The following is a 27,219-nucleotide window of genomic DNA, read 5'->3' on the forward strand; positions in this document are numbered from 1 at the left end:
GTTAGAGCTGATGTTGTCTTCATGGATTTATGGTGCTCGCAGGGATGTGAATATCCAGGCTCACCTCAGCTGTAGGGAAACCAGCATAAACAATACAGACTTCCAATCTACAGGTAAAATGTATAAATAACTAACAACCTTAACCCCTAAATTTTATTTCTTGTATATGTCTGGCTCAGATTGGCGTAACAGAACTATTCAGTTTTTGTTGTAAGAAACATGCATGTTCCTAACAATTCTCATAATGTGCCTCTTTACTTAATACTGTGGCTTTAAGATTTACAAACTCTATATTGCTCAAACCGGTGTAGTATTAAACTGTAACTTTAGAAACACAACAAAACATAACTGACCGTCATTTATAAACCAATGATTACCATTTGTATGGACAGTGCTTGCTAAACTGAATAAGGTAAATAGGTATTTAAACATCTACTTTTACACCTGTGGTGTAGTTTATGATCAGCTTAGGAGGGAATGATACCACAATCGTTTGTGAAATAGTGTTTTCAGATCATTGAGGCCATTAGATTCTAACATCTCTAGAAACATAGCCTTTTAAAAATAGATTGATGAGCTACATTGTATAATGAACCTGGATAGCCCCATCCCACATTTATTTAACACATCCAAAAATATCATAGAGCTGAAAAGACATTCAAATGAAATAAATATATACTTTCCATTTGATTATTATAGTAATCTATCACATTGAAATCATAATGCAGTGTTTCTTATCAAAAGCATGGTTCCTGCTATACTTCAAAGACTACAGCTGAGACAGTAAAATACCCTTCGTGTTTCACATATATTTCCTGTCATCTACTAGGAACATCTATTTTTATAGGTTTACTTATATCTTTGGGGTAGAAGAGAGCAAAGTAATATTACTAAAGTTATAAGATGGTAAGAAAAGATTTGATGATTTTAGCCTTTTTTATCTCTTCAGCTGTTAATGGTGCATACTGAACTTTTTACAGATGAAATATGATGACTTTGCTTTAAAATATTCCAGGCCCCCCAAAAATGGGTGGGATAGATAAAACAAGATTGGAAAGGTTAATGTTAATGATTGTGGAAATTGAGTGACAGTTATGTGGAACTGATTATATTATTCTTTTATGTGTATGTGGAAATTTCAGTAATAAATTTTTTTAAATTGTTCTTATAATTCACCCTTTCTTAATGGGATGAACTCTAGTAAGTGTTGTTTAGTGATGTATATGAACTTCATGTAAAAGCACCATGTTTTATTCTTTTCTGAATCCAAGCATGAAAGAAAACTGACCTGTAAATGATATTCTATCACAAATACATAGCTGCTGAAAAATAGTGTAAAATCAGCAAGATTTTGTGAGACAGATTCCTGAAGTGATTTAACTGATGGCTTTCTGTCTCAAAAGTAGTGGGAGAATCAAAGGACCAAATTTAGGCATCGGTTTCCTGATATGAATCAATCAGCCGTTTAGCCAGAAACATTCTAGAGGCTGTAAAACATACAATAAAGTAGACAAGACATAGCCCCAGCTGTCAAAAAGTTTTCAGATCAGCAGAGGAGACAACATTAGCACACACCAAACAGCAGATAGTTGAAAGCCGAAATGCATGGTCTGGGGAGTCATAATAAAGGAATTTATCAAAAGGAAAGTTTTGTGAAAGTCTCACATAAGAGATCAGAATTGAAGTGGTGGTTTTAAAATGGATCCAGTTTGGGCAGGCGGGAAAAAGTATCATGTCACATGAAGAGAATTCATCACAAGCAAAAATATAAAACAAAAAGTCAGGATGGCATGTAGATATTAAAGAGAACATGAAACCTAAAGCAAGGGACACCTTTAAGGAATAATAATGATGACAACAGTAATAATAATAATAGCAGACACTGTGCAAGGCACTATTCTCAGTATTTTACATATGTTTACCCCTGTGAGTAATATATTATTAATAATAGGCCAATTTTGCAAATGAGGAAAATGAGGCACAAAGAGATTAAGTAATATGGCCAGGATTATAGAGTTTATATGATGATGGAGCAAGAATTTGAACCCAGACTCTCAGGATGCATGATGCGCTGACTCTCATGCCAAATTGCCCAGTGGGAAATAGGACTTGCTAGGTAGTTTGGGAGTGGATAATGAAAGTCAGACAGAGGACTTTCCACTTGATGCTAGCCATGTTGGTTCCTGACGGGCAAATAACATGGGAAAGGAATGGTGGCTGCACCATGCATTCATAGAGCTCATTTCTGATCTGAAAGCTGACCTTTCTCCCATCTTCACTTCAAATAACCACTACTTTTATGGACTGCCAATATTGTTCAGCCTAGAGCTTGAGAGCTAACTTTCACTCTCTCAAATCAAAGAATCAGAAAACTGTGGCATTAAGTTTAAGCCACTTGACTGAAAGCACGTAACTTTGTGTTGGATCAAAGAACTAAAAGTCCAAACACTCTTGGTCTGTATCCTAGACTTCACATCCAAATGTACACTTCCGCTCTCAGAACTCAAATTCCATAGGCTGAAAACGGAAAGACATTTAACAGGATCCCAGCCTTCTGGCTCACATCTAATGACACAGTTCGGTGACTCTTACACAATCATTCACAGCCTGTTGTATTTCATTGCACACTCAGCAGATAAAAATAAATAGTGCAGACACCTTTAATAATCCTTTCCACTATCCTTCAGCTCAATATACAAACTCCACTCTTTAATTAACATTTAGACTAGATCCTGAGACCCAGGATAAGGGTATAGAATCTAAGATTATGATTATTGAGTCTCCTCTCCTCATACTTTTCCTGTTAACTCTGACCTTGACACCTGACCAGTTCTAAGACCTGTTGACTGAATTGATGATTTTCACTCCCTTATTATCCGTGAGATGTATTAAGTTATCTTCCCAAACCTCCCTTCTTTAAGTCTGGAATTAACTCTTGTGGAGTATAAAGCTTTTGCATTGTCATAGGAACAACTTTCCTGAACTCAGGTCCCCAACCATCTCTGTTGGCCTGAGACTCTTGGTTTGGGCACCAAAAGTGCTGCATTCAAGGAAAAGCCCTCAGTACCAGGCAAACCAGGACAGTTTGTCACCCTACCTAGTCACTATTTACTATAGTTTACGCATTGCTTGATGAAAGAAAATGAATGCATACAGGTGAAAAAAAACCAAATAGACTAAAAAGTGAAGGGGGGAGGGGTTAGCTCAGTGGTAGAGCCCCTGCTTAGCATGCACAAGGTCCTGGGTTCAGTCCCCAGTACTGCCATTAAAAAATAAATAAAATAAAAATCAAAAGTGAAACTCTCCCTCAGCCTTCTGGAGAAACACGTAATCCTAGCATGGGAACTGCCACTCGGAAGAGAAGTCAGCCTTTTCACTAAACCTGATGTGATCTGTGGTTAACCAGCTATAATAAAGGTAAAAACACTTTCTAATAATATCTCAACTTGCAGGAATGCTGCTAACTCGCCCTGCCAGGGAAGTCGGATACTAATTTACCTGAAAATTTAACTAGCTCTTAATTGAAACTAATTGTACAACACAGAATTTTTATATTGTGGTACACGGGCCTGTGCACCCGTTTTCAGGAACTAGAACAGTTTAGAAATGTTTTCTTTTATTGCAGCAGAAAACCCAGTATTAGCATGAAAGCAAAATGACTCACATTGATTATTAAGGTATGCGTTGCAAAAGTCATAATTTTACTGAAAGCAAAGCAGGGAAAAAAAGAGGAGACTGGTATTTGAGTAAAATACCTTCTCCTCAGGTCCTTACTAAGACCATGGGTATTACTTCTCAGCACACACTCGAGTCTCAAAAATACTTGAGAAAGGGTTTGCAAGTCAGAGTTTGCCTTCAGAAAACATTGAGGGCACAGTCTTCACTCTCATAGACACTGTGTTTGTGAGAGAGCCAAGGATGGAATTAATTTTATGTTAAAAACCTCCAAAATTTTTTTTGAAGATACTTCTCTTTTCTTCAAATAGAAGTTGTTTGGTGGGCCTGATAATAAGTGGGAAATGTGTTTTAAAATTACATGTAATTTACAAAATATGATATATCATTACAATCTCCTATTAATTCTCTAAGAGACCCCCCCAAACTAGCTTAAATGAGTCCAACGAAAATAAAAATCATGCCAATCAGAACTGGATTTTACATTGGAATTAATAATTTATCCACTCACTGTAATAAAAGTAAGATTACAAGAGAAGTTAGTATATTTATAAAGAAACTCAAGCTGATGCAGTACATTTTATCATTACAGAACTTTCCTATAGAGCAAACACATTTGAGATTAAAAACTTAAATTATACATCACGCTTTTGTAAATGCAGAGCAGAAGGTAAAGACAGAAAACTTCCACGTTTAATATTTCAAAATGGAGAGTCGATGTTTAATATTGTTGAGGATTTGTGATAAGGCCTTAAGCTTAGAGAGCCGGGCTGATGAATAATTTTCTTAAGGGTACACAGAAAACCAACTTCTCTAGATCCCCTGGCAAAATTTCACCACAGATATAATGAGAAGACAAGTTAAAAACAAAACCAAGCAAACAAACAACCAGACAAGATAGGAAATAGAAACGAACCCGGAGTGAAAAGCGACTTGGTTTTTGATGCGTTGTTGTTTTTGTGTATTTGACAATGAAAGGTGTTACAAATAGAACTTAATGTTCCCATCTTGCACCCTGTGTGCAGAGAGGGCAGTATTGCTAGACAGAGCAGTATCCTCCCTGGGGGACCTTGTCCTATGGCCCTTCAAGGACACCAGAATCAGGAAAAGAACTCACTGTGCTTACAATAGCAAGATAAAGAAATGTACACACGTGAGCTGCTGGATACCTGGCCTAGCTTTGTTGTTTTCAGTATGTCGCCAGTTTTGTTTTCATTGGACACGTCTTAACACTGAGTTGAAAGTTAGTGACCTGGGCTTTGTCCTGGCTCTGAGACTAACCGGCTATATCATCTTAGGTGAGCTGTTTTCACCTCTCTGAGCCTTGGACAAGAATAGTCACCAGATGACCCCTCTGGGCATCATTCAGTGACTTAAAGTCAAAGTCAAAAGTGAAGGCAATTCTTTGAACAATGTTATCTTAGATCAAATCACCCCAGCCGTTCCCAAGTATACCGAGAGGCCATCTAAAAAAGTATTTATTCATGCGGTGCTGGAACCGAATGGCTCACACTTACACCCTTCTTCTTATGCCCTGTGTGACCTGGGTAAGTTTCTTTTCTGTGCCCTTAGTTCCTAATCTATAAAATGGGGATGATACCAGTACCTATCCTGCAGTGTTATTATAAGGATTAGCTGAAATAAGTCATGTACAGTCCTGAGAGCACTGCCTGTTTACTCCTAAAACAGTCAGGAAGAATTACTAAATGAATTAAGCTAGGTCCTTTCCAGTAGAAGATGAGTTCAAGGGCACACGTGAAGGAAAGAGGATTTGAAATGAGAGAAGATACTTTTTGCCAGTCGAGAGGGACACTCTTTTACCCGACACCCACACTCCCAGTTATTTTCTTTTTTTTTAAATTGAAGTATAGTCGGTTTACAATGTTGTATTAATTTCTGGTGTACAGCATAGTGATCCATATATATACATACACACATTTTCATGTTCTTTTTCATTGTAGGGTATTACAAGGTATTGAATACCAGTTATTTTCTAGCACAGTGATTCTCTAATTCTGTCTGGCATCAGAATTGCATGGACAGCTTATTCCAACCCAGGCTGTTGGAACCCCAGACCCAGAGTTTCTGATTCTGTAGGTCTGGGCTGGGGTTGAGAATCTGCATTTCTAACAAATGTCCAGGTGATACTGATGTCACTGGGCCAGGAAAGATATTTTGAGAATCACTGCACTACATCACATCTCCCTGATTTTTCATAATCTGAGAATCATCGGGACACCTGCATAAATTGAACACCTGAGGACACCATCTCTTACCCAGCAAACTTAACTGTACAGCTTGCTAGTCAATGTGTGTGTGTGTGTGTGAGTACTGAGTTACCTGTTCACACTTTGAGAAGCGCTGGTTTATGAAATCACATGAATTGTCTGTCCCCTTGTTCACCTACGGTCCAGCCACACTGGCCTTTTTTTCTACTCTTAACACAGCCAAAGGGTTCTTGTAATTCCTAGGGTTTCCACTTGGAAGTTTACCCTTCTAGACTTCTGCCCTTGGAAGTCTAGATCTTCATATAGCTGCCTCCTCCTTGGTTCGGTTATCACCTCCTCTTTACACACTCTAGTTTTAAAGAAAAGGAGAGGCTAACGTTTTGTTACTACAGAATTTCATTATCGGGCAAGCATATTTGTGATTAGCAACTTAAATTGTAAATTGCACTTTTGAATATATGGATGTATCTGGATGACTGAAACATTATGCTGTACATCAGAAATTGATACAACATTGTAAGCTGACTCTAATTCAATAAAAAAAATTTACATGAATTTACTTTAACTGTTACATATTTATTTTTCATATGTAACTTTCATGATAAGAAAAATTTTGAAATAAATGCTTATTAAGAGGGGAAAAAAAGAAATTGCACTTTGGTTTTTTTGGGGGGGGAGTAACTAGGTTTATTTATTTACTTATTTAATGATAAAACTGGGGATTGAACCCAGGACCTCATGCATGCTAAGCATGAGCTCTACCACTTGTGCTATACCCTCCCCCAAAATTGCATTTTTTTAACATAAAGAATTCCTCACTCCCCTGAGTCATTCTCCAGTTTCTCACTTCATTTTAGTTCCTTCATATCAATTATCCAATCTGTAAGTGGATCATTTATTCACTAACATATTTCCCTGCCAATCTTCTCCCATAAAATGTAAGCTGCATGAGTTTGGAGATTTTGGTTAACAACTCTATCCCAAACACCTAAAAGGGTGCTAGGACTTTTGTAAGCAGTCAATACATACTTATCAAATGAATAAATAAACCAGAAAGAAGAAGTCATTTGCATCAGACCCAATATTACCACTCCAACCAGAGTAAAAAGTTAATTATAATGCCTACCAAGTTAGTGGAGACCTGGGGTTCCTCCCAGAAATTATATCATTTCAGTTCTCCTGAATCCTAGTTGTGTGAAGACTCAAAAAGGAAACTCAAGAAAAGAATGTTCTGGAAGGGCAAGGTTGTTCTGTACTGTTTTTCTAAATATAAGTAAACTAGCTTCTAAGAGTGACCTAAAACAAAAAATATGCAGGACTATGCTAATTGCACTGTTACTTAAGCCAAGAACAGAATGTTACAATGAGCACAGAGAGTTTGATCCACGAAAGAAAACAAAAAACGAGTTCACTCTGCGAACTGTTCTTCAATAGGGCTGCTGCTGACAGAGGCTGTTGTTACCAAGGATTTGGTCTTACATCTACATTCATCAAAGGACTGAGCCCTGGTCCCACTGGGTGAGCCTGAGAAATGGCTCTCATGGTCAGACTCAGTAGGGAAACGCTGCATACACTGGCTTCCTCTTAGTCACAAAGCACATGGGGACAGAATAAAGGTTTCGAGAAGTCCTACTTTCAAAAGCCTTTGAATCTGTTTCATCCATGTTTCCCACATTTTGACTGATTCATGTGTGCAGAACACACTGGGGGAAAAGCAACTTGGTGGTCCCCAGTATTGACGTGTTTGCTTGTTTTGTTTGTGCTGAGTGACAGACTCCTAGTGGGACAGCTAAACAGTACATGAGCTCATTAAGATGGTTCCAGGATCCGGACCTTCACTGAATGAACAGCGGGTGCTTCATTTTATAAGATACTTATTATTCAGGTTTCTAGAATAATCTTCCTGCTCTTTCGTCCCTAAATGTGGTTGAATTCCTTCATACCTAGTTTGCAGCTCTTCCATCAAAGCCATCAGAGACAAGAAGTTGTTTTCAAAATATCAGAGAACTTGGCAGAGCTTTAGGGGAGAGAGACATGGAGCAGAGAAAAAGGAAGGCAACCGGCCACCAGTCAGCCTAATCAGCTATGTCACTCCTGAGGTCAGGAGGTGACAGATATTGCTGTCAGACCACCCACACAAACAGATAACTGGCAGCTCTCCCCCTCCCTCCACCCAGAGAGGGACTTGTAAGGAACCCACAAATGACTAACCTCATGGAGTTTTCTGTGTAGAGAGGAACATGGTTTTCCTGTGAAGAATGCCAAAAGAATTAGTCTTTTGTCACTTGTGTTTATTTCTCAAGAGGCTTTTAAGCCCTGGCTGGTCTATAGCTCAGTGTGACAATAGTACAGGATACATTTACTTTTTTTTTTTTTTTTTTTTTTTTTTTGCAAGGGGAAGTCAGCCTTCAAAACAGTGACATCCTGGACATTTTCCAGAAAGAGAGGTTGTGAAGCTCACACCTGTGGTACTAACAGACATCAATTTCCCTCTGGTGGTGGCCTGCCAACTTAACTCACCAAATAAACAAGGAGGAGAACTCTTAAGCCTTTATTCTAGTGGCCAGGACATTTGCTTTTAAATGATGAGTCAAGAAATGTGAAATAACACCTTTTATCAGTGAGAGATAGCTAAACCCTTAGATAGCTGTGAAGATTATTTTGAGTATTGTTGGCCCCTGAGGCTTGAGTTCTGGGCTTTATGCAAATTCTACTTGAAGCTAAAGAAACTGTTATCTTGGGTCTGCCGCATGGTTATATTGATGTATCTAAGACTTTGTTTCATGCAGACTCCCACATCCTATGGGCTATATTGATGGTTTGGTCATTCTTTCAAATGTCTGAGACGACTAGATCCTGCTGTGTTATGTCAATTTTATTGATTCAGAGACTTCACTCCTTGTTCTGAACTATTGTTTTCCATTAATAAACCTGATGTTTAATAAACAGACACAGAAAACAAACTTATTATTACCAAAAGGGAAAGAGGGGGTGGGATAAATTAGGAGTTTGGGATTAATAGATACACACTACTACATATAAAATAGGTAGACCATAAGAACCTACTGTGTAGCAGAGGGAACTATATTCAATACCTTGTAATAACCTATAATGGGAAAGAATCTAAAAAAGAAGAGATATATATGTATATGTATAACTGAATCACTATGCTGAATAACTGAAACATTGTAGATCAACTGTACTTCAATAAACAAAAACAAAAACAAAAAAACCCTCATTATATCTCTGATGATAAACAGCGCTGTCATCTATAAGTCACCTGGTCCCTCTAGTTTATGGAAAGAAAGGTTGCTACAACATGAACTCCCTTAACCAGAAGAGTAGGAATATCTAAATGTAATTAAGACAAGAAAAGTCAGAGGTCCAGTGATGGATATTAGAGTTCATTCTCATCATTCCACAAGTATTATTGGCAATCAGCCTGTACAAGGAAGGCTGCTACAGTGCTACAGGATTATAAGGTAGATTTCTGCAATTAAGGAGCTATTGTGAGGGAAAATAATAGTGAGGGGAAGTAAGATATAAAAACTATAATAAACGGGGGATGTAAGACTTGTGAAACATGGAGCATTTAAATGGGGCCTCAAAATATTGGTAGAAATGAAGTGTGAAAGGAAAATCAAAATGGAGTCAGTATTACTAAAAGAGCTCTCTAAAATGAAGATGGGAGGTCATGGAGGAAGTGTGACATATGCATGTCTCAGCCCAGATAGAATCTGAACTTTCACCACTTCTTGTCTTGACATAGGCATCCAGAAACCCAAGATACTTCTCAGACCCTTTACATAAAAAAACTGGGGATGGACTGTCCCTTAAGGACAAATTGTTCCTTTCTGGCATCAGTGTCCATCATAATTCTTGAACAACCTTGTGATTTTGTGTTTATAAGCCCCGACTCTCTCTTCCCTGGAACAGTCTTTTGGTTTTACCCCTATCTACGTCTCCTGATTTGCAATTCTTAAGACCTCCAAGTAAAGTTCTTTGTTCTCTGCAACCTCGATGCTGATTATTGCTCCACGGAGGGATTGGATGGTCTAGGTAGAGAGTATTCTAAGAGCACAAGCAGTGGTTTGGGAAAGGACAGATAGGACGGTGCGTGTGTGTGTGTGTGTGTGTGTGTGATGTATAGAGTGTGTGAGTTTGCTTGAAACCTGAATCCACCCAAGGGAGTCGTTAGTGATAGGAAAAGCTAGAAAGATGAACTGGAGCCAACTCCTGGAGGGTCTTGAATGCCAAGACCAAAGAGATTCAGCAAACAATGAAGGTTTTTTATAGGAGGAAAGTGTTATTATCCATTTGAAGAAAATGAAGATGTATCTGGTTGTGATGTGGAGGGGAACCGAGGTGTAATGAAACACCAAAGCAGGAAGACTACCTCGGTGGTTATTGTGGGGAAAACTGTAGGGAAAGAATTGAAATGTAATCCCATAGCAATTAAAATATAACCTGAATACCTACATGCACCATGTCACGATTGCATCTTCTGGCTTAGCAACCTCTATGTAGATGACTTATGAAGACCTAAAGCAAAAACATAATGCTTTGCATAGTTATTCTTTAGAATTCAGAAGTGATCAATCACATGCATTAAAAGCAGCATTTTATTTCCTAAATTTTACTGCTTGGAACATTAATAATGGAGGGCATATAAGGAATCAAGCACCTTTTCTACATTATGTTAAAGATGAATGTGGTATTTTCTAAATGTTAAAAAAAAATAAAGAAGTCTATTTTTTTTCAGGCTTCAAAGCTAGCATTTTTCTGTGACCCAGGTCATGAATAAAAACAGTAAAATAGTCCTAAGTACTGCTGTCCCACTTTATTTGATGGGGAAATTTTAGTTAAACTCTAAAGCTTGCTCTTGAAACAAAAAAGAAAAGAAAAAAGAAAGGCAGGAAGTGTGTTTCTGTTCTTTGCAGCAAAGCAGCTACACAATGCTGAAGGAAAAAAAAGAATGACTTTAATATAAAAGTCTTGGATTCTGGCAAGCTCTGGATTATTCATACTGTTTGGTTTTGAGGGTCGTAGAGTGAATGGTGTGTCAGGAGCAGCCTGCTGAAGGCCAATTTTTTTCAAGCCTAAACAAAAATCTCCAAAATAACTTTCAAGTCTTCTTTGTTCCTTTTCCTTTTGCTCCTCAGCTTTTTTTTTTTTTTTTGCCTTTTTTAAACCAATTAGGTAAATATGAAGTATATGATGAGTCTAGTCAACAGAAAGCATTTTCAGAATGTTGTTCTTATAAGCAATAATGAACAAGGTCACATGTTTCTACTGAAAGAAAAAGGCACAATGTTAAAAGTTGTGAACTCAGTTTCCTTTGGGGACCTTACTGAGGACTACAGCCTGGGAGACAGCCTCTCAGAGAGCTCTGAGGAACTGCTCCAAAGAGGTAAGGGAGGAGCCAGGCTATATATGAATTTTTTGCTGGGGAGAAAAATATGTAGTTGAATATCAAAAGATTACTGCTAATCACAAAGACCAGATATCTTGAGTTAATGATCTTAGTGCTTTTCTATGTATGGGAAGATGCCAGAATCTGGGTGGTCATGGAAATTATTCCTTAGATATGCATCTTAATTATCTAGGGGCCAGTATATCCAAAGCACAGAATGCTTCCTGGTTTTCTCCACCCTGAATTTCCCTCAGGGTGCACTGTCGGTGGGTGACTGCAGTGGCTAAAGGCTTGATCTTTGTAGAACTGGAATGGTGGGCAATCTTTTCTTTACACGTAGTATATAAAAAAAAAAAAAAAAAAGAAGACGAAGAAGAGGAAAATAAGCATCGTTTTTAAACTCCTGGCATCTTTGTATATTTATTTAACAGCATCCACTTTAAGAATCAAGTATTATCATTGTCTTTTGCTTTCCTGTTATGCTTTTCAGCTCAACAAATTCCTGCTTCCTGATTTTGTCATACTAGGAATTCTGCTGCACTCAATCATCAGGTCTAATTTTGGCAGCTGTATCCTGTCTCCATCTCTAAGGGCATGTTATCAAATTCTTTAAAATGACAGAGTGTCTGGTGACTCCACAGATAGTCTGGGCAACTCAATGGGACATTTAACCATTCCAAGAATTATACTATAGGAGAACAAATAAATTGTATCCTTATCGTCTGCCTGGAGGTTAGCATTACCATGTTATTGTGTCTATATTTCTCCTGTGGATGTTTAACTGTATTTTCAATATTCATTAGATCCTTTCATCCCTGATTATTCAATCCTCAGGGACTAACGTTCCTTTTCAATGAAAAAGAGGCAAGATATCCTTAAAGGAGCTAGTGCTACTCTCACCCTGTGACAGCAGGACCTACTCTTTTTGTTGGGTTTTCCAGTAGTGGGAATGAGTTGTACTAGGTGGCCCCATATGTCTCTGCACATATATCCAGATGCTAAAACATGAGCTCTCCCACCCAAACAGAAATACAGTTGCATTTATTATTTTTTAAATTGAATTATGGTTGACTTACAATGTTGTGTAGTTTCTGGTGTACAGCATAGTGATTCAGTCATATATATATATATAATACATATATAATATATATTCTTCTTCAGGTTCTTTTTCATCATAGGTTATTACAAGCCACTGAATATAATTCCCTGTGCTATACAGTATGACCTTGTTGTTTATCTATTTTATATATAGTAGTTTGTATCTCCTAATCCCAAACTCCTAATTTATCCCTACTCCTCTTTCCTCTTTGGTAACCATAAGTTTGTTTTCTATGTCTGTGAGTCTATTTTTGTTTTATAAATAAGTTCATTTATGTCATTTTTTTAGATTCCACATATGTGATATAATATGATATTTGTCTTTCTCTGTCTGACTTACTCCATTTAGAATGACGATCTCCAGGTCCATCCATGTTGCTGCAAATGGTATTATTTCATTTTTATAGCTGAGTAGTATTCTATTGTATGTATGTATGTATGTATGTGTGTGTATATATATATACACATACATATATATATATACCACAACTTCTTTATCCAATCATCTGTCAATGGACATTGAGGTTGCTTCCATGTGTTTATTACTTTTATTCATACAAATTTGTTCAACAAACATTTGTTGAGCAACCACGGTATACAGCAGACTGATCTACATTCTGTAGACAGGATACAATGAGAAATGGGCCACAGCCCCTTGCCCTTAAGAAGCTTCTAGTCTTTCAGGGCATGAAGGGAGGGGTGGTATAAGCTAAGTGCACAAATAACTGTAATACAAGGTAGAATATGAAAAGGGCAGTAAAGGAAATGTTCTAGAGAAGGGCAGATTATAAATGGTTGCTGGATCAGAGAAGGACTCAGGAAGAAGTAGCAGTGGAGGTATGGAATTTACTAGAGAGGATCTCACCCAGCAGAGATAAGAGAGGAAATAATCCTGGTAGAGGTAACAGCATGTGCAAAGGCGTGGAGGCAGGGAAACATAGGGCAAGTTTGGAGAAAGGGAAATGATCTAGTCTGATGAAACCTAAGAGTGGACGTCCTTGGAAAGTGGACAATAAAACTGAAAAAGTAGGTTGAGGCCACACCAAGGAGTATGTCTGCTAGACTGAGAAGTTCACAGTTTATTTAGTGCACAAGAGAGGCAATGCCACCCTTTAAGGAGAATGACTTATGGTAACTACTTATGCATCTATTTGTACCTTTTCACATTCCAAAAAGAATTGGCGGCAACCAACAAGAAAAACAATGTAATAGGATAAAAATATGTAAAGAGACCAAGATGAAGGGCTAAAATACTAAAATAGTAAAATAACACCAGGAGTGGTTAGTGCACAAAAAATGTGTTAAGGAGATTCTTCACAATTACTAAGAATAGGGCTCACAGTCTGCCTTGAATTTCTAATTCGCTAGAGCAATGGCAGCAAGGTAACATGTGGACCAAGGACACGATCAAAGCTTCATAAAGGTCAGTCTAGCAGTGTCGTAAACGATAGATTGGCATGTGGATGATGTTGGGGGATGGTAGACTGGCTAGGAAGTTATTACAATATCAAGGATCTCCACAAGGTGATAAAAAGAGACTTTCTTATGGAATTTGGCTTTCTTGAATACAGTCTGGTAAAGAGGATAAACTCTGGTATCTCTATGGCCCGAAACAGATTGCAAATGACAAACCCCAAAGATGTATAAAACTAATTTGGTGCTATTGGCTGTTCACTAGAGGTTTTCACCTTAGGGTGTGTATGTGGTACAATTCATTTTTTTCAAGAGATTCTTCCCTAAGTGTCCCCAGGCATTTGGCAGGCTAAAGTCCTCCGTGTCTTCTGTGTGCTACAGTGGTATCTTTAACTGTTAGACTAAGTGGTACCTTTCAGAGTGGACTTCCCTTTTGCAGTCTGAACACTAGTAAGCCCTTTAAGAGTAAATGTTCAGTTAATAATGGAGTTCTTTCAAAATAAATAAAGACTATGCTTTTATCTCCTTTGTGTGAGTGTTCACTTTCAATATGATGACACGCAATGCTAACAGCAGGGAAAAGAGGGAGCTTGTGAAGGCAACTGCAGTTCCAGAATAAAAAAAAAAAAGGGGGGAGTCAAAGTTGTAATGATACAGATTCATTTCATTTTAGAATGCCTGGCCGAGGCAGTAAGATCTATTTGAATAACAGCAGTTGTGTCCTGTGGTGAGAGTAAGTTATTCCCTGCTGGGTCTAAATTATTCAGAAGCAGAGGTAAGTAGAGAGGGGGAGTCATTATCTCTACCAATGGGGCATGCTAACCTTACCAAGCAAGGTGTCATTCTAAGTGCACACACACACACACACATAAGTATATGCACACACAAATATATACGTACACTTCAAAATATACTCTGTATTTTCAGTTGCTCTCTTACGGTAATATACTACAAAAAGGATCTTCTCTTATCTCGCCTGCACCTTCATTCTGAATCATTCCGTGGTTCCACTCTTCTTCTTTCCTTTCTTTTTTTAATTAAAAAACAATTATTTTAAGGGGGAGGTAATTAGGTTTGTATTTATTTATGTATTTAAGGGAGGTTCTGAAGATTGAACCCAGGACCGCCACTGAGCTATCCCCTCCCTACCCTCCTCTTTTCTTTCTTCCCCCCATTTGCCCACCTGACTAGCCTGCAAAAAGAATTGCTCTCAAATAGCTCTAATATCTCCCCAGCATAAAGATATGCCTGGCAGGTCACTGATGAGATTTTTTTTTTCTTTTGTATTATATCATATTAGACAAAGAGACAGAGAATGAGAAAGAGAAGCGTATGTGTTAGTTACAAAGCATAACACTACGGTAGTGGCACTCAAACACCAGCATACCTCAGACTCACCTAGAGAGATTGGTACAGCCCAATTGCTGGGCGCACCCCTAAGTTTCTGATTCAAGACGACTGGGTAGAAAATGTGAATTTCTAACAAGATCTCAGGTGATGCTGATGCTGGCAGCCTTGAGATCACACTCAGAGAACCATTGCAACGAAATATTATTAACAATGATAAAGCTATCCTGGGACTTCTAGTTCCCTACCCCTGTCTTTCCTTAAGAGGTCATTACTACACTGATTTTTTAAAAAATCATTTTCCTTACTTTTTAAAAAATACTCTAATTGTGTCACATATACATGTACCCCTAAATGACAATAAATAAATAGTGGTACGGTCAGGCCATGGAATATTACACAGCAGTGAAAGGAATGAACAACAAGTACACACAATAACATGATGAATCTTAGAAATATAATTCCAGGTAGGAAAAAAACAAGCTACTGAAGATTACATGTAGTAATTTAGTGTTTTAAAATATTCCAGTGCTTTTCATTCCCAGTTCTGGTTGATGATGTCCCCAGAAAAGCCTTTATATTTTTCACAAGTGATATACTGAATGTACAATGCAACTTCCTTCCAAGGATCTCTAAGCATGTCACACTTTCTTATTTAAACTAAAAGTTGTGAGGTAGGTAGAAAAAGACATTTCCTTTCACCTTTATTTGATTGAAGTACAGTTGATTTACAATGTTGTGTTAGTTGTGGGGTACAGCATAGTGATTCAGTTATACACCCATATTCTTTTTCAGATTCTTTTTCATTATAGGGTATTACAAGGTATTGAAGACAGCTCCCTGTGCTATACAGTAGGTCCTTGTTGTTCATCTATCTTATATATAGTGGTGTGTATCTGCTAATCCCAAACTCCTAATTTATCCCTTCCTACCTTTCCCCTTTGGTAACCATAGGTTTGCTTTCTATGTCTGTGACTCTGTTTCTGTTTTGTAAATAAGTTCATTTCTATCATTTTTTTAGATTCTTCCTGTCATCTTTTAACAAATAAGTGTGAAGTACAGAAAGGAATAATTTAAGGGTGAATGTTGTCAGGAAAATAAAGCTTAAAATTCCATTTTCTTGGAGACGTTTATTGAGGGCCATTGATTTTAGTTCTGCAAGCAGTGGGACAGCATAATACAGTTTTAAAATGTTCTGGCTAGGCATTAGATTCTAGTCCTGATTCTACTCCAGACAAGTCAATTCATTCCTCTGTGTTTGATGCCTCATCACAAAATGATGAAGTTGATGGTCTTGAAACCATACTCAAAGGGGCCCTAGGGATGCCTCAGAGATGCTTCTGGAACTGCATTGGGCAATAAGGAGGATGTGCAGGCGGAGGGAGCAAGGACACCTAGTGTTTGCAGCTCAGGACCTTCTCTCCACCTCTTCCATCTGAGCCATTGAACTATCTGATTTGCATATGGCAGATTTCTACCAAGAGTTCATTTGCAGCAATGGTTCTGATGAGTGAAAAAGAAAAGTTTGAAGACCACAGAACTAAGACATTTGTAAAGGCCCTTCCAGCTTTAATGGATCCTTCTATTCCAAACCTTTGCCAACTTTCACAAAGTGATCTAAACCACCATCACCACCACCATCACCAAAACTCTCTTTTCTCTCAGTCTTGCTTTTTTCTTTAAAGAGAATAAAATATCAACTCCCTCAACTTTCCATCTCAACACCCAAAAACCTATTTATTACTCTACCGTCCTACCTTCTGAAGAAAAGGTCTCACTTCTCAGCTTCAAGACAATCTTTCCACCCACAGTCATGACCCCATTCCCTACAATTCTTAAGACCTTGCCTATTTGTTATTCTCATGTGTGTTTTCTCTCTCTCTCCCCTCCTTTATCTTCTCTCTTGCTCATTTTCAAGATATTTCTCATAGGCTGCACACATACTCAAGAATCTCTCTTCTTAAAAATACACAAAGCAAAAATCCTCCTTAGAGCACACATCTTCCTCTTGAAAGGAGAGCCTAGAATTCTTTTTTTTATTATTCTATCAACTTCTCAATCTACTATAGTTTGCCTTTTGCTCCCACCACTGCAATAGAAATGCTCTGGCAAAATCCTCCACCAATGTTCACCTGACTTCTCTCTCTCTGCATCATTTTGTAGTTGTTCTATGTTGGCTCAGTACCCTTAGCACCTTCCTTCTCCCCCTCCACCTTAGCTGCAGGTGTCCAGTGAAAGGCCCTGGTGGCTCTGCCCCAGCACTCAGGGAACTTCCCCATGCAATGTCATCTATATTACTATGCTCTGATCTGCTGCCTTTGGTTTGTCGTAATCATTGCCTGGATTCTCTCTGCCTTGCACCTTCAAGTTGAACTTTTAGTTGGGATTATCTGAGTCTCTGGCTATTTCAGTTTCATCCTTTGACACTGCTTCTCAGATCACATGCTCTGCACTCTGTGGAACACTCCACCCCAAACCCACACACTCGAGGTGGGCATTTTGGGACATGGCATGCTGGCTCCTGGTTTGTTCAGAGGTGATGACAGGAGTAGATCCAAGGAGCCTGTATTTCTTCTCATGCTGCAAGTTATCCCTAGGTGAACTCTCTAGGTGATAGTATCCTCTCTTGTGATTTCAACTACTGTGTGCTGATAATTTTCAGTTTTCTTACTTCAGATTCAGACTTAGGTATCCCAACTGCAGAAAGATATTGCCACTTGGGTATCCAATAGTTACTTCAGACTCCATGTATCCACACTATAGTCATCATCTTCCCTCTAATACTTGAGCCTTCTCCTGATTTCCCTATTTCAGTGAATAATAGATACCCTCTTCAAACCCATCATCCACACTGGTGTCAGGGTGGTCTTGTAACAAAGCAGAATGAAAGAAGTAAAGGGACACACCTGACACAGTTGAGATCGTAGCCATCACTTTGTCCCTTATTTACGCTGTTCACCCCCATGAATCCCTGTGAATCAATCTGGAAGTTAAAGCTAGGTAATCCATAATATCATTAAAACTTTTTTGCTTATCTTGTGTAAGAATAAAGTAATTCCTAGCTATCTTCCAGTGCCTTTTACTCTGAGAAACACAACTGACAAGTTACCAAAATTTCTTATTGGAAAATTTCTCCCAGAATCATTGAATATTAAGATCTAATGCATAAATTACAACCTAAGTGGTTACTAGATTGAGATGAAAGGCACTGACTGTCATCCCTTCTGGGGCTATCTGTGAATTTCTCCAAACATAGGCCTTGGACAGCTACCCTTCCCCCCAAATAAGATCTGAGAGCCTATATGATAATATCCTGGATGAATGCCACAGTTCCTTTGCTCCCAGCCTGCCACTACCATTGACCATTTTATTTAACAAATCTTTATTGAGTACCTACAGTGTGCTGTTCTGGGCATAAAAGACACAGCAGTGAGCCAAACAATACACCTGTGCTATTTATTCTGTTGCCCTCGTGGGATTCATTTCTCCACCCTTCTCTGGCCCACTCTGTTCCCCAAGGGGCTGATCGCTAAGGACTTGGGCTCCTCGCTAGCTGGTTCCTGCTCAGGTTTTAACAACAGGCACACTGGCAGGAGACTGAAGTATGGGAAGAGAGGAGACTTGATAATTTCTTCTCTTGCTCTTTCTGACTTCCAGAGTTGTCTCTCTCTGTGTTAGTAGTTGAGTTCCTCCAAAACTACAGCTTTTTCTTTAAATTTTTTGGGGGGATAATTAGGTTTATTTATTTACTTATTTTTAATAGCAGTGCTTGGGATTGAACCCAGGACCTCATGCATGCTAAGCATGCACTCTACCACTAAGCTATACCCTCCCTGCAAGACTACATCTTCTTCAAGGCAAACCTCCTTCTCAGATCCAGCTCTCACTGAGCTTTACTAGATCTTTCTTCCACTTGCCCTTTCAAGCCTAGTTTCAGTATACCTTGTTTATTCCCATAAACCTGTCCATACTGCCGGGAAGTAATCCTTCTTTAAAGTCTCTTGATTTGAACCATCTGTAAGGATTTCTGTTTCCCAATGAGATCCTGGAGTGATACACTCCCCAGACTTATGGACCTCACATTCTGTACTATGTGGCAGTGGATCAGGGGGAGGAAAGAGACAAAACATCAAACACAAAATGATATAATAAAATGTCATAGCAATATGTGCTATGAAGAAAAAGCAAATGGGGTGGTGTAGTTGGAGGCAGACTGTTTTAATAGACTGTAGAGGGAAAATTTTCCTTAAGACATAACATTTTAACATAGATCTAAATAAAATGATGAAATTAATCTATGGATATCTAGAGCATTCAGAACAGAGGAAACAGCAAGTGCAAAGGCCCTGGGGTATGAAATAAATTAGCAAGTTTGAGGACAGCTAGAAGGTCCATGTGGCTCCTTGATCATACTATCTTCATTTGCATTCATTCCTTCTAGAAATACTCATTGATGATCTATTATGTTAGCACTGTCCTGGAGACTGGAAGTGAAAGCCATAGTCTCTGCCTTCCTGGAGCTAACAGAAACAGTAACAAAGTCCCTTGTTCTACTTACTTTAGAAAAGAGGAAAAAGTACAATGTAACATTTGGATTCCTGTAAGGTAAAAGGTCAGCCAGATATTTCCATGCACCTTGTTTGAATGTGCAGAAGTCAAATTCAAGATCCACTCATTCATTCACTTACACATTCAACCTACTCACAGGCTACTAAAAAATTTAAAGATGGCTGCCAAAAAGAAAATATAAATAAATACCTAATGCTATTTTAAAATAAAATTGCTACCTTATGATAGCAAATTATGCATATTGGTAACCAAGTTTGGAAAGGATAAGAAGTTGGTAGACGTCTTTTGGAGACCTCCAATTTTTAATTTTATGATGAAGTACAAACGTAATAAAAGAGATGGAAAAGAAGTTCCAGAACAAAAAGAATAAGATAAAATGGTATTGGAATTAAGATATTGGAAGAGCCCCTTCATATTGAGAGTGACAAATATTAGAGTTGACCATGGAAGCCTGGGTCTCCTGGTTTCCTTAATAAAAGGAAACTATCATGAATGAAATAAATACTGATGTGCAGGAAGAAAGTATAGCTTTACCAGGTTATTCATTCATGCAAACAGCATTTAACAAGTACGTAGTAAGTATAAGCCACTCTGCACAGCCTGTGGCAGCTACGCTCTCAGTCCTTAAAGTGCTTGTGAGGAGACAAGACAAATACAGATGTAGGGAAAAAAAATCAGTCCAAGAAGGCACTGTTCTCAGTCATCTAGCTCTTAACAAATTTTTAGTCAGCTAAGGTCCATAATCTAAAGATATTCCATTAATGATGCACTTCATAAAAAAATGAATAAAGGTATTGGGAACTACTATATACAAAATAGATAAACAACAAGGTTCTACTGTATAGCACAGGGAAATATATTCAATAGCTTGTAATAACCTATAATGAAAAGAATCTGAAAAAGAATATATATGTATAACTGAATCACTATGCTGTATACCAGAAACTAACACTTTATAAATCAACTATATTCCAATTACCTAAATAAATAAATAAAGGTATTGGGCAGGGGGTTACAGTCAGCATCACTCCTCTCACTTATTCCACATCTAATCCTCATGAGGTTATCTTTCTCTTTAATCTGAGTGGAATACAGAGTCCAGAACAGAGATGCCACCAACACACAGTTTCAGGAATTTTCAACCTGTCAGTATTGCTATGTTCATTCTGAAGACTTTTTTTTTTTTTCTACATGTTGTCCAGCAACTGAAGAAATAGGTTAAAATACATATAATGTCTCATGGGGTCTAAATTATGTCTAGCCAATATGTATAGTGAGAATAAATGGCATTCAATATGCTTCACAAAGAATTCCAATTAGTTCCCCCAGTTGAGTACTACAGACTGATGCAAATAAGGTTGTTAAATAAGCTATATTGTGAGAGGAGCTTTCACAAAGCATAGCTATTCCACATGAGCCCAGAAGCACATTCACCCACGACCTGGAATCTACTATAGCTATGTGTCTTGTTTTTCATTCCATGCAGTTATTTCCTCCAGAAATTTACCTTGCTGGTTATATTTTGTTGAATCTAGACACCTACTTAAGTGGACGTTTCTAAAGACCACAAAACTGATAGAGGGAAAAGGTAAGGCTGAGTAACAAGGGAAAGCTAGCCAGTGATGAAACTGACAACACATCATGGGGTGTAAATTACCTATACTTAGATAATCAGAAACTGACTGTGTCTCCCCAAATCCCTTTCATCCCTGGGCTTCCTCAGCAGCTGTATATTTCTGTATCCTCTACTCTGTACGACCAACCACAATTAATCAAAGTAATTTTTATAGCCTTTCATTTACATCCACAGATACCATTAGACTAATTATCCCCCAAATCTGGTGCTAGTTTGAACACAGCCTCTTCAGTTACAGATTGATTATTTTCCACATTTTAGATATGATCCTTTTAAGATAATATGATATTCCTAAGGTTTGAAGCCTTCATTGATGCATTTTCAAAGTTATTTAAAAAGGAATTACTGTCTCTGGTGTATCAACCTACCAATTCCAACCTATGATTTACATAATAAATAATATCAAAGTATACAAGTCACAGACCTCCTATACAATGTTTCTACCCAGGAAAAATAACTTCCACACTTTTTATTAGATGCTAAATAGTTTTTCAAGTGCCCTTTGCCAATAGACAGGCTACCCGAGGACATTTATGAACATGTTCTATAGATCATTTCTATTAAGCACCTATAGTACACACAGTCATTTTCTAGACACTAGAGAAAATGCAAAAGTGAGACAATTCCTGCCCTTCATAAACATGTTATTTAGAATGAGATCTCAGATAGACACATGCTAAAGAAAGGAATAAAAATAAGTCTGATAATGCATAGAAAACAAACTTACCGTTATGGGAGGGGGAAGTGGGGTGGAGAGGGATAAATTGGGAGTTTGGGATTGGCAGATACAAATTACTATGTACAGAATAGATAAATAACAAGGACCTACTGTATAGCACAGGGAACTATATTCAATATCCTGTAATAACCCATAATGAAAAAGAATATTAAAAAGAAGATATATATGTATAATTGAATCACTTTGCTCTACACCAGAAACTAATACAACATTGTAAATCAAAAATATAAGTCTGATACTGCATTCAAATTGTATGTAAGATGCTACAGAATGCAAACAAAGGGAGAAATCAACTGGGATCATGATAATTAGGGAAAACTCCTTGAAGTAGATGACTGTTGGGCTGGCTTTTGCTTTTTTTGAGAAAATCTGGCCAACTGTTTTTGAAAAAGTAAAATTTCAGCTTGATGTGATTTGGGAACTGGATGAAAACAACTGAATCTGTTCTTTTATAAGAAAAAAGAGGGGGCAGAAGAGCTCCATCGCCTCTACAGGGGGAAGAAAAACTATGCTTCATCTTTAGGACCCCTCTCCTCTGGAATATGATTCATGTCGTCCACCACGGAATAGTCTGTTTTGCCTTCCATTGTTCTCCTAAATGATGGAGTTAGATGATAAAGCATTTCATCTGAGGATGCAAAACAGTGACAGGTTAGATTATACATTGAGGTTATTGGGATACAAATGTGATTGCTCGGGGCACCTTTTTCAAGAAAAGAAAACTGATGATCTTTTGTATTTCTTGCAGGAGGCAGCAATTTTGAACCTATACGTCTTCGCTGGCCCTAGTCAAAAGATACAGCGTCCCATTATAAAAAAAAGTTTCTTGCCCAGGTCTTCTGGGGCCTATTAACAAAGAAGATACATCTCTGGCCTCAGCACACTCCTCCACTTTGAAGGTCTTTGACAAATGATTCTACGTGATATTTTTGACTTTTCAGAGAGAAAAAAGTCACATAGCTGATTCAACTGTTTAATAATTAGAGCTGACCTGTTAGTCACTGTAAGATATGATTATGTCCACAGGAATAATTACCTCTGACAAACAGTGACAATCTGCATTTATTTAAAATCAGAGACATCGCTCTGCTGTCCTTGGTATTACAGCATGATTTTTCTTTGCTCCATCTTTATCCAGAGCCAGATTTCCCAAATTTAGAGAGAAGCTTAGACTCTGAGCCAAAATACGATTTTTGAATTGCCAGAAGCTGCCTGTTAATTTTTCCCATGTTCTTATAAATTCAATTAAAAGCTGGAGCTTAGATCAAATTAAAATGACTGGCTTCGTTATCAAACATCCAGCCATCCAGCTGTTCTCCATATTAACGATGAGACATTTCATGTACAATAGTATTTCCTAACGTCCTCTGTAGGTTCCCTCATGTCTGTAGTCAATTAATTACTTGTTATGTGTGTGCTTATGGCAGCCTGGCTTCCTGTTTCCACTACCTCTTCCGCTCCCACAAAGCCCTAAAACACTTAAACCCTGACATTCATGAATCATAACTAAATGCAATATCCTTTCTTTTCTTTTCTCCGGAAACAGGTCTCATGCTAGAAAGGAGTGAAGTCTAACATCTCTGAAAAACTGAAATAGAAGTCTTCTCCAGTATCAGACATTATGACCGCCATCCACCTACTGATATCTGTCTATCACGGCAGATATTTGGCATCTTGACAAAAAATTGTAGCACCAAATGTGAATAGGGGAGATGGCAAGATATGATGCTCCCTTTAGCTGAAGATTGAAAAGAAGTAGTGATGATTGCAGGGAACTATATTCAATACCTTGCAATGGCTGTAATGGCTTATAATGAAAAAGAATATGAAAAGGAATATATACATACATACAACTGAATCACTATGCTGCACACCAGAAATTAATACAACATTGTAAACCAACTATACTTCAATAAAAAAGTAGTGATGATTGAAGTAATTGAGAAGCATCATATTTTTATTTTCAGAATGATTAAAAGTAAGTGCTTTGACCAAAATCCGAAGATGTGTGCCTGCCCAGTAGAAAGAGCCACTCCATTCAGTCAGTAACCAGTAATCAATATTAACGCACAGTAAAGTACCATTGCTGAGACAGACTCATGCAGGTATGAAAATTAATCAAAAATGAATGAAGTTATTACCAACAAACAAGCAAAGCAGATTCAATGATCAGCAAAATTCAATGAGGTGAAAAAAAGAGTATCTTGGAAACAGCACAATTTCAACTGCTTCTCTTTCTCCTACTAATCCCTTCTTGAATTGCTATACATTTGTAGCTTCCTGGATCGCCTGAGTCCTTCTGAACCTGCCTTGGAATTTTAAGCTATCTTTAGTACCTGTTTCAGACTAACACACTATTCCTGTCCTGACAATGACACATTCGTGTGTATTTTACTAGCCTCAATCATCACCCCTTTAACTACATAAATAAGTTACGCCCATTCCAAACGATCCATACAAATTCATGCTCAACAGAGAACAAGTTAGCAGGGGAAGAAACATGGAAAAAGACATTTCAGACAAGGGGAACAGCATGAGTAGAGGCATAAAGCACAAAATACCATGCTCTGTGCAGAGAACTGTAATCATTGCTGGAAGGGAAAGTGCAAGTTGAAATTTATCAAGGGAAGGGCACTCTTCACTGCTTTCAGTTATGTGCCATGTGATCAAAGTGCAGATTACACAAATGTTTTAAGGCAAATGTAAGTCAGTGAGTCCATGCTTGTCATATGAGTATTAAACTGACCGCTATATAAGTCAGGTGGATGTAGCATCTTTACCCATACTTCATTGCCCTTTTGTCACTAAACTTTCACAATGTCCTAGTGTTCCAGTCTCAACATGTGATATCAGTGTCATTGAACTTTCAGTTTCAAAATTATATAATTAAATAACAAGGTTCTGTATAGCACAGGGAACTATACTCAATACCTTGTAATAGCCTATAATGAAAAAGAATATGAAAAGGCATATATATATATATATATGCATATAATGAATCACCATTCTGTACACCAGAAATTAATACAACATTGTAAACCAACTATACTTCAATTAAAAAGCACCAAATTATGCAGCCACTGTGGAAAACAGTATGGAGATTCCTCAAAAGACTAGGAATAGACTTACCGTATGAACCAGGAATCCCACTCCTGGGCATATATCCAGAAGGAACCCTACTTCAGGATGACACCTGCACCTCAATGTTCATAGGAGCATTATTTACAATATCCAAGACATGGAAACAGCCTAAATGTCCATCAACAGATGACTGGATAAAGAAGTGGTGGTATATTTATACAATGGAATACTACTCAGCCATAAAAACCAACAACATAACGCCATTTGCAGCAACATGGATGCTCCTGGAGAATGTCATTCTAAGTGAAGTAAGCCAGAAAGAGAAAGAGAAAAATACCATATGAGATCGCTCATATGTGGAATCTAAAAAACAAAAACAAAAACAAAAAAACAAAGCATAAATATGAAACAGAAACAGACTCATAGACATAGAATACAAACTTGTGGTTGCGAACGGGGCAGAGGGTGGGAAGGAATAGACGGGATTTCAAAATTGTAGAATAGATGAACAAGATTATACTGTATAGCATAGGGAAATATACACAAGATCTTGTGGTAGCTCACAGAGAAAAAAATGTGACAATGAATATGTATATGTTCATGTATAACTGAAAAATTGTGCTCTACACTGGAATTTGACACAACATTGTAAAATGATTATAAATCAATAAAAAATATTAAAAAAATTTTTTAAAAGCACCAAATTATATAATTAATTACATTTATCTTTTCTTTTTTATTAATTGACCCCAGCTTTCTAATAGAGTATCTGTCAAAGTATAAATTTTAGACACCTAAATCAGGAACCTAACTTGATGCTTGTTAACATGTAGATTCCTAGAACTCAGGCCAGATTGGCTGAATCAAAGTACAGCCTAGGAATCTGAATTTTGACAAACATCCCCACCTGATTCGGATGCACAATGAAATCTAACCATGTCACAGCATGACATCTATCTGTGGTGACTTAGTCAAGAGTAATTGGTAACAGAAGGTTGGTACATACTGGCTTTTGTCTGCTGAACATGTTGTCACTGTTTGCCAAGGCATATTCCTCAGAGCCTGGCTCACTGGAGATGCTCTAAGAACAAAATTTCTGTGTTGGAATACATTTCTGATACCAGCAAATTATATCTTTTAATTAGAGAGTCCCAGCAAATATTAACATCTTAAAGGTTCTGAGAAGTCCTGCATTAAAAGAAAAACTTTAACCCAGTGTTTCCCAAACTTATTTGACTATGAAACTTTTCATTAACATAAACTTAATATACTATACAATGAGTATGCTAATATTAGTATATTTATAAAAGAATGCTCTAATATTTCACTGTTAAATCTGGTATTGGTGTTTATCACATTATTGAATTATTTTCCATTTCCAGGTTATTAAGATGTTTAAAAATCAGGGTTTTATTGGACAGAATTAAAAATCAGGGATCTCACTGACTGTGGTGAAGGGTAAATGCACTGATGAAAACAAAAATACATTGAAATTCCATGTGATTTTTAAAAGAATATTGTTCAGTTTATTACTGTGTTATTTATGATCTAATTATAATAAGAAATCCACCAACAAAACTTATTTGACAGATGATGAGTCATAAAACAGAGGAAAATATAGCTCAGTTCTCTTGTTGGAATGTTAGAAAAATTTTGTTAGGTAACAAAGTGAGAAATAATTGAGGGACATAAGCAGATTGAATATAACTTGAAGAGCGACCTTTAACAGTTATAATTCAAATTGTTTTCAATAATTGCCTCATTAAAAGTGGCATCCTCCTTCTTGTCACACACATGATACACTCTCTGTTATCTGGCAGTGGATTTATTTGTGAGATTCCGAGCACATCTTTGTCACCTCACACCAGATTACGCACGGCCCCCTAACCTCAGGACACTGGAAACACACTAAGAACAGCTGAATCTCTCTGTTCAAATTTACCCGAGCAGCCTTCCTTCTACGTATTTAAAAATAAGAGCCAAGAGAACAAATTTTTGCCTTTATAATGTTTCCAGGGAA

At 37.6% G+C, this 27,219-nt stretch overlaps 1 long non-coding RNA gene across 1 annotated transcript; it reads left to right on the top strand.

Annotated features, from left to right (window-relative positions):
- LOC141576359 (uncharacterized) lies at positions 1–25,833 on the top strand. The gene is made up of 3 exons (XR_012504708.1): positions 1–113; positions 22,867–23,017; positions 23,665–25,833. It is a non-coding gene; the product is annotated as an uncharacterized LOC141576359 (long non-coding RNA).
- The last annotated feature ends 1,386 nt before the right edge of the window (positions 25,834–27,219 follow it).

The sequence above is a fragment of the Camelus bactrianus genome, chromosome X (genome assembly GCF_048773025.1).
Source record: "Camelus bactrianus isolate YW-2024 breed Bactrian camel chromosome X, ASM4877302v1, whole genome shotgun sequence".
Lineage (NCBI taxonomy): Eukaryota > Metazoa > Chordata > Mammalia > Artiodactyla > Camelidae > Camelus > Camelus bactrianus.